The sequence below is a fragment of the Rhyacophila brunnea genome, unplaced genomic scaffold (assembly GCF_057557595.1).
Source record: "Rhyacophila brunnea isolate RB1 unplaced genomic scaffold, BYU_Rbru_1.0 scaffold_159, whole genome shotgun sequence".
Classification (NCBI taxonomy): Eukaryota; Metazoa; Arthropoda; class Insecta; order Trichoptera; family Rhyacophilidae; genus Rhyacophila; species Rhyacophila brunnea.
In genome coordinates, this window is record NW_028232815.1 from 447,293 (window position 1) to 463,282 (window position 15,990).

The 15,990-nt window shown below is 26.4% G+C and overlaps 1 pseudogene; it reads right to left on the bottom strand.

The window, feature by feature from the left end:
* Window positions 1-3,031: 3,031 nt before the first annotated feature.
* Window positions 3,032-4,318, bottom strand: LOC147074727 (26S proteasome regulatory subunit 7 pseudogene; annotated as a pseudogene).
* Window positions 4,319-15,990: the final 11,672 nt, after the last annotated feature.

The window sequence follows — 15,990 nt, forward strand, 5'->3', positions numbered from 1 at the left end:
TAAACATTTCCTGTTTTGCACGAAGATCTCCGTTTTTGTATTGACTAAAAATACGCTTACTATTGTAAAGCCCAACTTAAAAGAGTTTCAGTTTTTCGTGCACTTTGAATACAATTAGAAATATATAGAAGATTCTTTTTATGTCTTTTTATTTTTAAATCAGAAAAAGTTTTGAAGCTTCTTTTTGGTTAGTTAAGTGGATTAATTTTCCATATAAATGACTTGATTTCGACTTTATTCTATTTTAATTATTATCCTAATTCACGGCATCTGATTTTTCTTTCGTGTATCTAAATCATACATATTTCTTAAAATACAACACAAACATACTTTCGGAAACATTTCTAAATTCATTTTAAGTTAGAGCTTCATTCTGCATATAAGCAAAATGATTTGTTCGTGTCATTTAATATTTAAAAAAACCATTTTTAAAATCTTTTTGAAAGCTATAAAAACGATAGTATATTTTTCGCCACATTTTTTTAACGATTCGACTCACTAGTGCATGTTTCCGCTAAACTCATATAAATCTTGATATCATCATCTCCCATTATGATGTCAATATTCATACTTTTGCTTTTTTAAAATTAAAAGAATAAAAAAATTGCCTGTGCATTTAATGTCACGAGATTTATTACTTTTTCTGTGGGGCTAATATAGCTGAATGAAATGTACCCTCGACAGACAGATCCTATAAACATTATTAGCGCAATATTTCTAAGTTATCTATTGATATTTTGTGTCATAAGAAATCACAAATTTTGGGATCTAAGGGGAGATTGTGTGAAAATAATAATGATGAATAATTTTGAGCTTTTATTTGGCACGAATAAAAAACAAATGAATATACACGTTAATGCCGTTCATTTAGTATTTAAGAGGCTATAAAAATCGAAAAATTACGCAAACCGCTTTTCTGACGAGGTTAAAATATAGATTGTGTATTCTAAAACAATAAGTTGACCTCATAAAAGAAGATTACGTTATTTTATAATGTTATATCCGAATAAAAATAATAATTTTTTGTTTTTATGGCACAAAATACCCGTATATTTGACCTTTTAAAAATTAAACGCAGGTCTACTTAATTAAATTTAATACCTATATTTGAGGGTCTCAAGATCATTTAAAATGATTATGCGAGAAATTAAAAAGTTCAGAGGGCCTCTACAGATGAATAAGACGATTCTTAACAAAAAATTCGCCAAAAACAGATGATGTTAGCTTCCTTACAAAAAGCAAATATTTTATTTGGTAGAATGGAATCACAGCAAAAGAATCACCGTTTTTGGACCGATTTTATCAAAAATAAACGAACATATGCTTAGAATTTAGTAATCTTTGAAAGGGTCGAAATCTTCTATGGTTTACACAGATGAACATATAAGTTACAAATCTATGGAGTCAAAGGTTATTGACATGATAAAATGAGTCTTGCATATAGCTTTATTGACAGATATATATGTAAGCATGTACAAGAGATTGAAATATTTCTTAATGAACTTAATGGATTATTAATCTTATAAAGGGCTAATGAGTGAGCTGAGGGTCAGATTATTAGAAGAGTTTTATTGAAAATAGAATCACATGAATTCACAGACTTATGGTATTTTTTTTATCAATTGTTTATATTTTTACCGATATAAACATTATATTGCTTTTCAACAGCCGCTATGCAATTTTATTGATAGGAATAATGGGCAGACAAAGGTGGGTATAATTAAATAATAATTTATAATCCCGTCCATAGTACCATTTGTCGTAAAATGGAATGATATGGTCACAAAATAATATAAGTAGTATAAATATTTAGGACTGCTAGTCGTTATAAGGGTACGTATAAACAACAAGATTGTGAAAACACTCGAATTTATAAGCCATGAAGAAGAAGATTGTAAAGATTTTGGCAGAAGAAGTATAAAGCAAATAATTTCATTAGAGCCATTATAAGATTTGCTTGAACGAAAATGGAAAGTTAAAACACAAATTAATTCATTAATAAATTCAAGCTTGCCAACAAATGCATTCTAAATATTATTTTTGATATAAGAAAGCTATATTCTAAACCCGCAAAAGATATTTAATAGGGTAAATAAATAGGATTTTATCATGATATTTTGAGTCAGATCCGTATCACAGATAATAATAAAAAACATTTTCCATTTTTTGATTTATTTATACCAAGAAAAAACTATTATATGCCGTTTATCATATGGGTTAAGAGTTTTTGAATCAATGATTTTCCCCCTACTAAGATATAGTTAGCCAAATGGAAAATTTAAAACCCCTTAATGCATTTTTTCACATCTTACCTTGATCAATTCTCATGTGCTGCTCTTCTTCATACAAAATATATTATTTAAAGCTCATAATGATAAAAACCACGATACATGATTTATTTTATTTATGGGCTATATTTCTTTCATTGATCAATTTGCTTTACTAAATTATAGCTAGCAAATTTGGAATATTGCAAAATCCTTAATACTTTTTTTTATGTCAACCTTGATAAATTCATATAACATTCCAATTTTCTCTCAAATGATATGAGTTTCATGATTCAAAACCGCGGTATATTTTTATTTTATTTATGGGTTAATTTGATTTTTGGCTATTTATTGTTGTTAAAGGATAACTTTAGATTACTATTTAGAACAGATTTAGCAGAAATCACTTTCCATCTTATCATATTTATAATTTTCTTCTTTCAAGAGTTATTTACTCAATTGTGTTCTGAAAACCCATTGTTTGTGAGCAGGCTCCACCTTCAATAAATATTAAATACAGCGAAATATACGAAAAACTACGATATGTATGTTTATTTCTATGAGAAGGAGATAAAAGGGTAAAGATTATTTATAAATAAATTAATGTATTCAATAGATGAGAGGTAAGCTGGCTCCATAAGAAATGAATCAACTAGTGCAAGATGAAAAAAGCATAAAAATATAACCCATAAATAAAAATTTAAAAGGGTTAAGTAATTGTGAAGTCAGCAAAAACAATATAATTAGGATACACCAAGTATTTTTTAATTGTATGTCATATATCTTGGGGTAGCACTAAATTTAGCATAGCCTTTGATGACTTTATCAACAGCATTTAAGAAATCCTTTTCAGTAGCTACGCGCCTTCTTTCACGTATAGCGAACATTCCCGCCTCAGTGCACACGCTTCTTAATTCCGCCCCTGTTGCATTTATGCAAAGTCTTGCAACCAATTCGAACCTAATACCCTTTTCGACACACATTTTTCCCGAATGAATATTTAGTATTCGGACTCTTCCTTCAAGATCAGGCAGCCCGAATTCGACTTTTCTATCAAGTCTTCCCGGCCTTAAAAGAGCAGGATCAAGAGTATCAGGTCTATTTGTAGCCATAATAACCTTAACATTTCCACGACTGTCAAAACCATCCAATTGATTAATAAGCTCAAGCATAGTTCTCTGAACCTCATTATCATTCCCAGACTCAAATCTTGTGCCACCAAAAGCATCCACCTCATCAAAAAATATAATGGCTGCCTTTTTAGATCTTGCCAGAGCAAATATTTCACGAACCATCCTTGCACCTTCACCGACATATTTTTGTACAAGCTCAGATCCTATTACTCGAATAAAACATGCATCAGTTCTGTTTGCGACTGCTCGTGCAAGAAGTGTCTTTCCTGTTCCAGGTGGTCCAAAAAGTAATACTCCTTTCGGTGGATCAATTCCTAATCGAATATATTTTTCTGGATTAAGTAATGGTATTTCCACCACTTCCTTTATTTTCTCGATCTCTTCTTTACAACCACCAATGTCTTGATATGTCACATCAGGCCTCTCTTCGACTTGCATAGCGGTGACTGATGAATCTATCTTTCTTGGCAATGGCAATCTGATTTGGTATTTTGTTCTATCAACACCAACCCGTATTCCTTCTGAAAGATCTTCTAAATTAACTTTAGAACTCTTGCCAACAATAAACTTCGCCATTTGCTTGAGACTTATCATAAATCGTGTTTCATTGCTTTTACTCGTTGTTGGTGGTTTCTCCACGGTTTCCTCTGGCGGAAGTACCTTATTTAGACGGGCAACTATCAATATACTTTCTTCATTCATCGATTTTCGATCACCAGCTAAATCCCAGAGTGTCGGTGGTGCTAGTCCTGTTTCAACTTCTCGCAGGCCGAGCCTGAGTTGTATAGAATCAAATACTTGTGATATTTGTGACTCAATGTCTTGAATTGCTTCATGATGGTAGGGCCTTGAATATGCTAGTAAAAGACTTATATCATTATCGGAAATCGGGTCTGTGTTCGAAGGTACGTCTGCCATTTATAGAGGGCCTTGTAAATTCACATAATTATTCTGACAATAAAATTTTACTTCTATCAAATTTAACTAATTGAAAAAATCTATCTATTCTACAAATAATAACAGAGAAATTTATAATCTAAAATTTTTATCACATGCTTTTTTTTATATTTTAACGAATATCCATAATGAAATATTTATGACAGTTTTTAGCACATTTTTTTATATTTTAATAAATATTCACAATGGAATATTTAAAACAGTTGTATGCACATTTTTTTATATTTTCACGAATATACATGATAGAATATTTAACAATGTTTTTATCAAACAATTTTTTTTATATTTTAACGAATATACATAATAGAATATTTATGACTGTTTTTATCACATAGGTTTTTTTAATATTTTAACGAATATACATGATGGAATATTTATGACTAGTTTCATCCCATACATTTTTTTTAATATTTTAACGAATTTTGGTAAAATAAATGACACAACGATGAAAAATTATGAACCCGAACATATAAAAATATTTCTATTCTTAATCGATTATCACCAAGTATATTATATTCACTGAATATCAATTCATTCTTCTATCTGCGAAATATTTAAATGCCGGGGAAGAAATTATAATAGTTTTTTTGATTACCCTTGTACACCCATGTATTAATCAATCTATTTTTATTTTTAAAAAATCAATGAACCTGTTATCATGTATTAATAATATATTCTAAGATCCATGATGATGTATATTATGTATTTTCAGTATTTCATTTTTTTAATAATTAATTTCGTGTTTTATTGCAACAAAAATCACTTTTCCTTTAGTTAAATTCATAGAAAGGCGTCTATATATTATTTTTCGATCCTTTGTATGAATTTTTGCTCCTTAAATACATATATAGAAAGTGTACATATTATTTAATATAGGTATGTTTTTATAATTTAATCACTAGACTTGTGTTGTTCTTGAGATATTATTAGCACAATGGCCATTATTATATCATTTAAAATATGATTTTCAATTTTCATGGTATTTAAATATAATTTTAACCCATGAAATGGCATTTTCTTGAATTTGATTATGATTTTTTCAAGTTGAAATAGCGATATTGGAAAAAATAATCCAAATGGGTCAATTTAAAGCCCTAAATAAAAAAATATTTGGTTTTTTTGATATATAATATTATTTTCCAGAAATAGCTCACAGAAGGTTAAATTCTATATAATTTTCTTTCTTTGAATTTTTGTGTATGAACCAATGGTAAGATAATAAAATGCTAATCTTATGACACATGAAAAAAAATCCAATTCTAAAGACATGACGAAATTAGTATAAAGATATTTACTTCGAAAATTCATATCAAATATAATATATTTCGAATATACTACAATAAGAATTGTTTTTTTATGATTATAATGTTTGCTGGTCTTCACATCTATATATAATTCATTTTATGAGAATAATGGGGCATAATAACAGCAATTTTTCCGGGTACGAATGCGAGAATTCCAAAAATAATATGCGAATTATGTTTTTGGCTCGAGCTTAAGATATATATAAAAAAAAATACAAATTTACTTAAGAATTACTAAACAAAACTATCCCAACTTGGTAAGTTTTTTTTATTTTATGTAACTTGATTTGAAGAACATATTATGATCATAAAGGATAAAACCAACTTTTTGATAATTTATTTATTTTAAAATTTTGGCTAAAGGTCAAATCTAATTTTAATAGTATAATGGTCGGTATATTATTTTGGAAAACAAATTTTACATGCATCGATGTATATAATCACACAAAAAATATACATATATAGCATAAATATTAGATATTGGTAGTAGAAATATCTTTCAAATAGTTGAAATCTCAGTATAAAAGTTCATAAATATTGGTGTGCTTTATTTTATGATTATACTATTTCTGAAAAACCTTTTTGTAATCTACTTAGTGAATTTAGTCTCGTATTCCCAGCAAAATCAATGAAAATGGCTGATTCACAAAGAAAGTATTCTCGTGTAACAATATAGATTATACATTTTATAAATCGCTAAAATTTGTTTCGAAGGATTCATCTATCAATTATATACTTAACTAGCTCAAAGATCTAGAACTTATGCTAATTACTACCTACATCATTGTAATGCGTGTATTTTGTGCATTATTTACAATAAAATATACAATAACTTTATCTTAAAAAAATATTATATTACTGAAATGGCAATTAAAGTTTTTATTCAGCATGTAAACAACTGTATATTGATACAATTACGGTTTTTGTTTCTTTGAAATTGTCAAAAGATATATATACTGTGATTTATCATTCTGTTTAGATATTTAAAAACCATTTATGAATAATTTTTTTTCAAGTTTCAGATAGTTTCAAAATTATCATCAAGTTTCGCGTCTAAGATATCTTTCACAAAATAGAGCCAAATTATTAATTATAAAAAATACTATATCCAGATTTTATCTAGTAAATAAAAGAGCTTTTTTTTCTTCGCAATCTACCGACAAAGGCTAAATATATAAAATACAAATTAGATTGATGTTTTCAGCACTTAATTTTTTTTTGCACCAATATTCAAGCCTTTTAAGTTTCGCTTGCTATTTAATTTGCGTTTATTCTTGTATACATTCATAAAAATTCTTTCCCTGTTAATAGTATGATTTCAAGATGTAAAAGTCTTATATACAAAATAATTTGGTTAAAATAGTTAAATAATAGAAAACCAAACTATTGCTAAAAAATACACTTTAAAGATCTTATTATTTAATTTAGAGCTGATGAAATAGTAAACAGCCAGAATATTATGCAAACTGGTTCTAAAAACACAAATAATAACAGAAAAAACAAATATAATTGATGAAGCTTACTGATCTATAGATAAAAATCATAGCTTTACAAAAAGAAATATAAAACTAGATATATAAGCTCTTAAATCCATATTACTTTTATATAACCTTATAATCACAAATAAGCACATTAAATATAGATATAAATACATAAAAACAAATTTAATATTGCCAATCTTGCGTATGTAAACCCAACTTTGCAGCAAATCAGCCTTAAAGATATATAAATAGTTTATTTTCAATATAAAAACTTAATGTAACAAAATAAAATTTAAGGTATGTATTTCAACATAAAAAAAATCTTTTAATAACCAAATAAATCACCTTTCTCTTCATTTTTGTCTTGATATCAACGTTTTTAATAGATTCTTTGACTGGATCATGCTTTATCTATAATTTTTGTAGCCATAATATTGTTTACTAGCAATCATTATATGCTATTTTTTACTTTTCTTTATAAAACTCATTTGAAGATATGTCAACGACAAAATTTTTTATAATGTATAAATATTTGTAGCCAACTTTTATAATAATGCTTTTGCCAATATAGTTGATTGATTATAAATTCTGAAAATTCAAAAGTAAATATAACCAAAACTTTTAGAATATAACTATATTTTTGAAAGAATATGTGGTTCTAATATTACATATAATTTATTCCAATATTCATGATTCTATATTTTTTTTGTTTAAAATTAATGGATATATACCAATAAAAAATGACACCTCATATCCAAATATATAAATTTCCTATAAAATTTTAATTTATATAAAACCTTAGTAGCAGATCTTTATATGCATAAAATATCCATTTTACACTAAAAACTTACGATCATGACACAAAAATTAGCTGAAAAAAATTTAAATCGACAAGAATACTGCTGTAAGAATTATTTTTGTAAAAAAAAGTATTGGTTGCAAAAATAATTCTTGCTTAATTCATGTGATAAAATCAAAAATACGAACAAATATAAATTTACTGTAAGCAATATTTAAAACAATTTGTAATTTTGAGAGCTAGTAAACTTAAAGAGTAAGTATGATATTTGAGATTGATGATATTTTTAATATTGCTACACCAGGAATAAAAAATTAACACCATTTAGTTGTAATTACCTATGTTGTGATAAAATCAATAATATTTTCAAATTTTATGTAGACTTTCTAAAGTTACATAACACTTAAGCAAACAATGCCGATAAACATAAATTTTTAATACAAAAAAAAATTCACACATATTTTACGCATAGGTATTATACATTTTTTCCTATCATCAAATTAAAATCTAGGATTCGAGATATTTTATACTTGGGCCTCTAAAAAACAACGCATAAGTAATTTTTTTATTTTTGAACATCTTATATGTTAGAACCCGAAATCATAAATGAAGTATTTGATCCTATTATATTACGAAAGTATATTTTGAAAAATAATGTAGGCAAAATTTTCCGATATCAACCTATAATACATATACTTTACATTTTTTTCAGCCTTATATGCTTTACTTTTTGCAAAGATGACAGTTCTTACAAAATTATGAAATAAAAACATGTGATGCATAAAAAAATTGAATCGCATTGAATTATTTAGCAGTATTTATTATATTTGATAGCATCTTTACTAAATATAACACAATATATTTATTTTTATGTGGTCTTTTGCCGTTAGAATTTGATAACACTATTACATTATTTTACACATGTAATAGAGCTCAAATATCAAAAAAAGGCCAAAAGTGAACTTCATTTCCACAATGTTATTTAAAAAAAAAATTAATTTTTCTGTGCAGGTAGCTGTCAAAGCCGTTGAATCAAAATTTATGTGACCATAAGTTTTTTTTTTGTGCACCAAAGTACAAAAATGTAAATAAAATACGTAATTTTAATCATCAAGTTATATTGATAAAATTCGATTTTAAATGTCAATATATCAGAAATTAAATACTTTATACATGTAAATTTTCTATAATAAATGCATTAAAACCAAATTTATGATAAAAACAAGCGGCTTTGTAACTTAAATTTATGTTCAAAAGTTATTATATTTTTTTAATAGAGGTTTGGAATGATAAAAGATGGCTGGAAGCGTATGGCCTTTATAAAAGACATCCCTTTCTAATATTTACATAAAAGCACTATAGTAGCACTTGATTTGGCTTTATAGAACATGTACCATTGAAGCATTCTATTTTTTTATTAATCTGTGCATACCTTCTTAATACATTTAATATTTCGATTTTAAAAAAGCCCTAATAGATTAGAACAGCATATAAATATGCAAGAATTCGTGTTCGCACAAAAAAAAAATTAAAAATAAATTTCATCACACTAAAAAATCAATAAAAATTATGAAAGCTAAAATCATTGTGATAAGTTTGAAAAAGTATGTATCCCAGAATATCATTGAAAAATCCATATACTATGACCTAATTGTTTTAGTCATCAATAAATACAATAAACTGTTTTGAAATACAAAATATATACGCTATTTTTTTTTAATGGAGATTACTTGAAAGAAATTTTAGCGAGATACTAGTTCAAGCTATCATACCATTAAGATATATTTACATTTTTATATAAAGGCTATGCTTCTTTAAAAATAAGTGTTTTTTTAGAGAAATTTTGTGTCTTTCCCACTTTATTACATAATTACACATAGAAAACCTAGATGAAAACTTCTGTAATTTTATAATAGATTAGAAAAAAAGGATAAATTCAAGTGCTAAGACCTAATATTAGCCCCAAAAAATTAAACGCATTTACAGGGAGGCTTACAATTTTATTTTGTAACTCTATTCGGAAATTTTATCTAGAATAAATATAAATAATGTAAAAACTTCCGGATTAATTAACGATTATCTCTGTAATCGTATAAATCAACAAACCCGATTATAGATTGAATGCTTTTAACATCAACTAAATTTAACAGAATGCATGATAAAAATAGGTTAATATTTAAAAATATTAAGAAAATGATTCTATCATAAGATATATCTTGGATGACTTTATTATTGAGTTTTAAGTAAGTCCAGTAGTGCTTCATCTACTTTGCCTTAATTATTATTTCAAAAACCATAAAGACCTCAAAAAATTCGTCTCTATGTTTCTTTTACACAATTTTCTCCTTTTTAATGCTGTACCCCTGCTTGTTGCTATAGACTCAACATTTTAAGTATAGATTTTAGAAATTTATCAAGAAAATTATACTTATCGTGACTTATGGTATTCATAGTAATTTAATTACATATAGATATAACCTTTCCATTCATTCATATACATTACTGAACCTTCTCTGACTACTCACTTAATGTAATTATTAGTGATGATTTAGTTCTATTTAGAATTACTATAGAAAATTATTTGCCAGGTGATTCACGAGTGTCTGAAATAATCAAGTATCATTTCTGATCTTTTGCTCTACTTATTGATGAGACTTAAGTTTATAGTTAAGCATTATTTCATCGGCTTTAATTATCCAGCTAAAATCACTATTCTAACCATATTTTTTTCTATAATGTTCTGTTATTAGTTTCTTAACCTCACTTATTAACCTGCTAGCGGATCTTTGATCCATGCTAACATCTTTGCGTATAGTTCTTTGTGGTAAGCATATTTAATAGAAGAACAGATATTTTAGTAATGCCCTAATGTCGATTCAAATTGATACAAGCCCGTATACTTTCTAATAGAAATATATGTTTGGTGTTCATGACAGGTGTAATTCATAAACCTATAATTATTACCATTACATCTATCTTTTGTTCCTTTATATGCTATTGGTAAACTTGGTTGCGTAAAAAAACACCGGTTATATTCATGTTGCAGGTTCGTATTTTTGAAATAGGATATTGAAATTATTAGCATTTATTAACCTTGATTATTTAAAAATTTGACATTTTTCAGGGTTTGTTTAATATATTTTAAAAGGGGTCACATAAGCTATTAAATATATGATTTGCTATTAAGGCAATCTTCCCAAAAACGTTCTCCAAGAAAGTGAATAGTGGGAGAAATAGTAGGCAAATTTATATACGTAGCTCGCTTCTCTCAATAAAGTTCAATAAAAATTGAAGAGACACTTAAGCTATGGAAAATGATCTTTTCTGCAACAAAAACCCAAGAATATTAGCGGAACTGGTAATTCATACGGAAACAATAAGAATGATTAAAAGTTAAATAAAGATGTAAATAAGAAGGATCCACTGGTGAAATAATATAATTGGTGGAAAAGCAATAATAGTATAGGCTGATTAAAAGTTAAATATGCAAAGAAACAAGAAGAATATTCCGGGGAAATAATGCAATTGGTGGAAAAGTAATAATAGTAGAGGCTGATATAAGTAAATATGGTCGACGAAAAACACATGTGGATACAGAATAGGAGGGGTTCTGGTAAATAGAGCTGTTGAGAGAACTGGAGAGCAAATTCTTATGTTTCTGGTCTAAAATAGAAAATTAAAAACACTAAAAGGTTAATTCTAAAAAATTTACATGTAATGATTCTATAATTTATACTGATAAGTCGAAAGGATACAACAATTTGAAAAACATTAGATTTTGTAATATAAATCTTAATCATAGTATAGAGTTTTTTAATCAAGAACGAAAGGTTCATGCCATTACTATTAAAGGCAACTGGTGTGGTATAAATATAACGATACTAAAAAGACATAGAGCAAGGAAACAGGCTGGTTTTTATCTGATACCGTTTAAAATTATAAGAAACAAAAATATTAATTCTTATGACCATTTTATTAAACATTTAAATATTATTTTACTTGTCGCTAACCTTCTCTGATCATGTGGCATGGCAAAAAAGAAGGGATAAATAAATAAATTTTACACTAGCCTAGAATTCGTACCACCAGAGTGGAAAGCTTCCAAATATAATTATATATTTTTTAATAAAAAGTCTATATCAGAAAATTTACCCTCAAACATATTCGCTTTTTGTTAACTAAAAATCAGAATTATATATTCTCAATGACTTCATCTTGCCAAAAATATTGAATTTTTTCTTTCAAATGATTTTCTTAATTAAAATAATAATATTTTCTTTGCAAAAATGTTGTATGATCTTAAATATCCTATAAAGCGGACAATTGAGAATATCCATTATATAAATGGGAATTGATCGCTTCCAATTTTTAATTATGATATAAAATTAAATAATAGATCATTTAAGTATTTTAATTATTGAAAAAGATCAATAAAATCTTGCTGTCAACATTGATTCATTTTTCAATGAGAGGATTAAATACATAATTTCAGGAAAATTAAAGATACAATAACTTATAAAAACATATCAAATGATTTATTTTTGTTTTATTTAACGAATATTTGGGAAAACTAAAAAAATAATAGTAAAAATTAGCATTATATTATTTAAAGATATTTATCCCATTTAAGAAACATAATTAATTGCCTAAAAAAGAAATTTACTAAAAAAATATATATTTAAATAACTTTTTAAATAACCAAGAGTATGATTTTCTGGGGTTTTTGTGAATATATTTTTTTAATTGCAGCATCTAAAAATAATTTTGCTCACACTCCGCTAACAAATGAAGAGGGGCAAAAAGATGACACTGATTTCCAAATTATATCGCGTGAAAATGAAATCGTAGATACGAACCATCAAAATTCATGTTTAGATCTTAAAGATAATGAAACAATGCATACTTGTTCAGAAAAAAAGGAAATAAACCCCATAACAACAAAACCTTCTATTTCCAAAGTGGATTTAAACGTAGACACCGAAAATAAAATGCCTAAAACTGAGGTTTATGAACTTTCTACTGATGAATTGGTCGAGTTCTGTTTAGGTGAATTAAATGATGAAGATTTGGATATATATGAGGAAGAGTATAAGACTATTCTGGAATCGATTGATGACTTTTGTTTCGAAGAAAAGAGTGATTTACAGAATAACTAAAAATTAAATTTGAATGTTAATTTTCCAACCCTTAAAAAACCTTTTATATTCTTTCTGTATCATGAGAAAATGTGAAAAAAATATTTCTGCATTTTTTTTAAAAGAATAAAGTGATAAAAATTATTTTAAATGGCCAAAATTATCATATGCAATTTTTCACCAAAATTTTATTATTATTATATCATAAAAAATGAATACTTCTTATTTTTCTACCCAGGTTAATAAGTTTTATCAACAAATAAAATTCCAAAAAATATTAAAACAAGCAGCATCTCAAGTTAAAAACATTAATTTGCCTGACAGGTAATTTTTAAAATTTATGCTAAGCTCAATGTCATTTTTAAAATAAATAAAATACGTTAATATTTATGATAGCTAACATACCGTTATATAGAATTAATCATACTTACATAGCTCAAAAAATAAGAAAAACCAATTTTTATAAATAAATACCATATAAGGTTATAATATCCTGCAACAGAGGCTTAAAAATTCATCTTAACTTCGCAGCTTAATAAAATAAGAATTTAGATCTAACAATTTTTTTGCTTATTTATTTATATAAAAAAGATTGTGTGTGATAAAATAACAGATATCATGGAAATAGACGCTCTAAAATCGTTTTTTAAGTTAAAAATATAGTAAATAATTCTGATACAGGATATTTAAACTATATGCGAAATAACGTGTCATTGGATGCCAGATAATAGATTTCTTTTAAATTAAGGACCCTCAATAAATCCTATTTAGATGATTCCTATTATTTTATCACTAAAGTTCACAGAAATTACACGAGTTTTTAATATGATATAAACACAATTCCAGGAATTATAAATATTGATATTAGGATCATAAACAGAATCCAAAAAAACCTGTATGCATAAAATACATAATGTAATTTAAAGTATGCCGAAAAAGATGGAAGTTATAGTCTACTCGGTATATAAAAGGTGTAATATTCAATTAGAAAACAAAAAAATCATCTGAAAAAATTGTTAAACTAAAAATATGAGAAAATTTAAATAAAATATGTTGCCAAAAATATCATGGAAATAGAAATATAGTGTTAAAAACATCTTTCAATCATTTTATGAGTACAAAAAGCTGTAAAATATATAGGTTTCTTTTTAAAAGGATATGACGAACCGAGTTGCTTATCTAGGAACTAAATTTCAAAAAATTGCATTCATTTAAAGACCTAAAATTTTTAAATATGGGAAATAGTCCTTTAACATCAAGCCGTATGCTTATTTTTTAGCTATGTAATACAAGCGATATTTTATAGCATAAAGGTAGATCTTCAACCTTTTTCAAAGCAAAAGAAATAAAATGCAACTAAAATTCTTGTTAAATAAAATTAAATAAAAATAATGTTTTGTAAATTATTTTCTAAACATAAAACAAATCGAAATTTCGGTTAATTATAACTAAAGCACAATAAATATTGATTTAGAAGCCAAAAAACGATTAAATCTTGATAAGATCAAACAAAATGATATTCCTATAAGTAAACAAGAAAAATTTGAAAGTTTATAATCTTGTTTGATAGACAAAAAATATTATTACAAGCTTTCAAATATGACAGGAATCGCATAAGTCGCTATCTTGTCCCATAAAAAAATTAGTAAAAATTTAGAAAGAATTAAAATTTAATAAAAATAAAAGAATAGAAATTAAATTAAGATTGCAAAAGCCCATATAATCCTTCACAGAAATACTATAACGCAAGCCCCTATTAGATTCTATGAGGTAAATTTCAAATCAAAAGCCTCAGGAACAAATAGAAAATCAGGTGCTGGACCGTTTAAAATGAGTATTTTTGCAAAACTATTATTTCTCATAGATTAATTATCTTCGACAAACACATGAATGAAATAAATTCATAATACCCAATTTTTATTAAAATATACTGTATCATCTATCAAATCGACCAATTTTTTTCATTTATTTTTAATAAAACTCTAAAGAGGGTCAAAATTATTGCTTCTTCTAAGCATGTAGATACCCAGCAAATCCCATCCGTTTGATTGATAGATATCCATAGGAACATCTGATTTTAAACGGAGCAGATTCGCTCTAGCGTATTTTTCTGTGTGTCTGCTATTAAATCACAAAGTTCCAACCGAGGTCACGCCATAATATATATAAAAAAGTTCATTTATTCTAGAATAACCCCACTAAATATCAGAAAAGATCATACCCAAGGCAAAATATAACGTTTAATAAGACTTAATACGTTTAAGAAGCTCTTTTTTTAATCACAAAGTAGTGAACCTTAGTGAATCAGTGCATTCTACGATACAGCATACCTAAAATTCATGCTCAATGTGTTCTCTGTGATTTTTATGTTTCAAAATCTAGCTACGTCAATAAAGAAAATGATTCTTACACCTCTGATATTTTTAACCGAGTGTGTTATTTTTTAATTATTAAATTTTTAGGATATACCACACAAGATGATCTTTCTTCAAGATACTTTTTTTATGCTATTTATTTGGGAGTATGCAATTTTCATAAATACTAAATTAATAAATCAATTTTTTCCTTTACTGAAGGTTGTGATTTATTTAATTTGACACAGCGAAAGATATTTCCAGTCATTCTACACCTTTGCGAAATACACTTACAGATTTTAAAGATAAAAAAAGCCTAAAAATAGTTCAAAAACGGCAAAGCGTTAAGCGAACATTATATTAAGTCTAATATAGAGTCGTCTCACGAAGCCGACTACTTGTTCGCGCCTTTTTTCATCAAACAAAAAGTAAGAATAAATAAAATGATCAAAAATGCGCCATTTAAGACAGAAATCAGCCATAAATCATGTTATCGGATTAAAAAAAATGACTAAAATTTAACGTGAAAAGGGTATGTAATAGCTATAAATTTAAAAAAC